The sequence below is a fragment of the Podarcis gaigeae genome (genome assembly GCF_964106915.1).
Source record: "Podarcis gaigeae genome assembly, chromosome: 3".
In the NCBI taxonomy this organism is placed as follows: domain Eukaryota; kingdom Metazoa; phylum Chordata; class Lepidosauria; order Squamata; family Lacertidae; genus Podarcis; species Podarcis gaigeae.
Genome location: NC_139680.1, coordinates 27305977 through 27309480, shown reverse-complemented (window position 1 = coordinate 27309480; position 3504 = coordinate 27305977). Strand labels below are relative to the sequence as shown.

The 3504-nt window shown below is 44.2% G+C and overlaps 1 long non-coding RNA gene across 1 annotated transcript; it reads left to right on the top strand.

Annotated features, from left to right (window-relative positions):
• The first annotated feature begins 394 nt into the window (after nucleotides 1-394).
• On the top strand, nucleotides 395-1124 carry LOC310840270. Its single transcript, XR_014561888.1, has 2 exons — nucleotides 395-586; nucleotides 821-1124. It is a non-coding gene; the product is annotated as an uncharacterized lncRNA (long non-coding RNA).
• Nucleotides 1125-3504: the final 2380 nt, after the last annotated feature.

Below are 3504 nucleotides of genomic sequence, written 5' to 3'. Positions count from 1 at the left end.
GTCTTCTGTACATCAAGATTTTTCTGGCTTCAAATTCAGCTGCCAGCTTTTTACTCTCTTGGCTACCATGACTCTCTCCTAGTTCAGCAGTTAAATAGAGACAGGTGATTGTATTCAACGTAGCATTAAAAAAAATATTATTATTACCAGAGCTTTTTTTTCCAGCCGGAACTACTAATGACTAATAAAGCAGAATGATGTGTGGATGGTCCACAACAAACACAATGATTCTGTCAATCCACACACACACACACACACACAAACAAAAAACAAACAAACACCCACCAGTCTGGGTGGGGGGGGGGGAGCCTTTGCTATGCATACAGCTTTTTACCTTGACTCCTTCCCCCTCGTATATTTTTACCTTCTGTTTTCTGACTTGTTCACCTTTTTTTTTTCCAGGTCCACCATCTTTATTGCAAGAAACAAATGATCCTTTATACAAAGTTAGTAAGTTAACACACACTGAAAATAAAGATTAGTGTAAAACACGTTGCATAGGATTTCTTTGGAAGTTAAAAAAAGCCAGTTTCCCCAAACTTTGTGTGCAAGATGAGGTTTCTCCTACCGCCAGTGTGGTGTAGTGGTTAAGAGTGGTAGACTTGTAATCTGGTGAACCAGGTACGCGCCTCCGCTCCTCTACATGCAGCTGCTGGGTGACCTTGGGCCAGTCACACTTCCTTGAAGTCTCTCAGCCCCAGTCACCTCACAGAGTGTTTGTTCTGGGGGAGGAAGGGAAAGGAGACTGTTAGCCGCTTTGCGACTCCTTCGGGTAGTGATAAAGCGGGATATCAAATCCAAACTCTTCTTCTGTGGCTAGATCAATGCCCAGGTCCCTACGAGCAAGTTACAAAGAGCAGCGGTGGTCTTAGAGGCACAGCATGGAGAGAGATGCTGGCAGAGGTGGGGGAGCAATCACAGGACAAGACAGGACACAGCTGCAAAGACATCCCTCACGGATGCTCTGAAGGATTAGGGAGAAGGAAAATGGTGAAGAGATCTGTGCAACACCAGCTCCCATCAGCACTGACCACTGGATCAACATCTGCAAGGCCTCACGTTTTCCAGTCCCTGAACTGGCAAAGCTAGGGCTTTTCTAGATGTAATAGCATCCACCCTCTGCCTGCCAACTTGTTCACCTTTTGTGATCACATCAAACTGCCCAATAGCATCATGACACTACCATTATTTGTCTTGTCTATTACATTTGTTTCTCACCTGCCATCCAAGGAGCTCAAGGGGTCATATATAGTTCCCCCACCCTGCCCTGACCATTGCATTTATCCTCACAACAACCCTGTGAGGTGGCTGAGTGGTGATTGGAACCCCAGTCTCCAAGTCCGACTCTAACACTCTAGCAAGTGCACCAAATATGGAAAGCCACTTTGAAGAGCAACATTCTCTTACAAGTTAATTTACCAGTGGTAGACCTAGGTAAACACATACTCTCCAACATTTCTCTGATGAAAATAGGGATGTCCTATTCCATAATTATAATAATAATAATAATAATTTTACTCTTTATCCCACCCATCAGTCTGGGTTGCCTCAGCCACTTTGGGCAGCTTCCAACATATATAATAAAAATATTAAACATAAATAAAATATTAAACATTTAAAAAAACTTCCCTCTACAGGGCTGCCTTCAAATGTCTTCTAAAAGTTGTATAGTTACTTATCTCCTTGGCTCGGGAGTCACATAACTCCATACCCTCCAACATTTCTCCAAGGAAAATAGGGACATCCTAAGGAAAAGCAAAGGGACGCGGGTGGCGCTGCGGTCTAAACCACAGAGCCTAGGGCTTGCCAATCAGAAGGTCGGCGGTTCGAATCCCCACGACGGGGTGAGCTTCTGTTGTTCGGTCCCTGCTCCTGCCAACCTAGCAATTTGAAAGCACGTCAAAGTGCAAGTGGATAAATAGTTCGTTTACCGGCAGGAAGGTAAACGGCGTTTCCGTGTACTGCTCTGGTTTGCCAGAAGCAGCTTAGTCATGTTGGCCACATGACCCGGAAGCTGTACGCCGGCTCCCTCGGCCTATAAAGTGAGATGAGCGCCGCAACCTCAGAGTCATCCGCGACTGGACCTAACGGTCAGGGGTACCTTTACCTTTTTAAGGAAAAGCATTCCGGGATCAAATGAGAAACCAGTACAGCTTCTGTAAATCTGGGACCTGGAAAATAGGGACACTTGCAGACGGTTGGTTTGGAAAATAGGCTCCTGGGACACTCAAAAGGCTCCAATGTCATCCTAGCATTCAAGGTAAGATTAGGGATGATTGCCCCTCTCTTAAACCTAGACACTCTGCAAACAAGGATGGTAAATAGGCAGGGCTACAATGCAGGCATTAACTGTCCAAGACTGCACAAAGGACAAATGAGTGCAGTCTCATTCATGAGATCTCCTGAAGGCCAAGGGGCTCTCTCTGCTGGCCTCTGTAATTGGGACTCTCTGACTATCTCGATGCGAAGAGCCTGATAATGGAGAAGCAAGCTTTGAACTGCCTAATATGGCCCCAGATTTTATTTCATTTTATTGGTAAAAAGGATGTTCCCATTTTGTTCCTGTTTGCTGGGTTGGGGCGAGGCGAGGCAGGAACAGGACATCCCGTGCTGCTTCTCTCTGAGTGGGTACCCTTTCTTTACTATGTTTCTTGGAAACACTGAGCAAAGGGAGCCTTCCAAGCCCAAATTTCCTCTGTGTCCCTCATGTAGCTGCTGAAATCTAATGATATGCAAGGGCAGAATGAAAAAGAGCAGCTGGTCTCCAGTTGGTGTTCCGTAAATGCTAACCAGCACCCAGCAGGAAGCAGTGTAAGTTCAATTCAGTGAAGCAAATTTAATCATTTACCCCTTTATTCATGGCAAGGAAGAAAGGTGGGGGGAGATGCTTTGAAGGACTCTAACAAAACATGCACACATTACTGAGACCGGGTACAAATGCTTACATTTCTATTATACCACAAGTGTAGATCCTTTCACTATCAGCCCTGCTAACAGCAATTTTACATTTACAGGGCAATGCTATACATAAGGGTACTCAGAAGTCAGTTTGAATGTGTTCAATAAGGCTTACTCCCATGTAAGGATTGCAGCCTGAAGCACACTACTTAAACTACCGGTATGTGTGTGTTATATGTGGACTTACATATATACCATGCTATTGCTTGTGTGGCCCCATTCAAGTAGGATGGAACTGCAGAGCACAAGTCTAGAATATTGCAGAGAATGAGAGCTCACCGTTTTCAACCACTTTGTTTTCCGACCAGTACAGACACACTTTTCATAAATGTAATTTGTGGCAACATGGTTTCGTTAAACATGTATACTTGGATTTTCTGCTTGGCTTGTTATTTTAATTTTGAACAAGCAAGTGAAAGCAACCCTTGTAGACCAGAATCACTGTTCATGCTAATTATGATGTGAGTGTGTGAGAGTTGTAGTTATCCTTTAGTTACCATCAAAATTTACAACTGGTTTTATTGCTGCATCATGCTGTAAATCAAA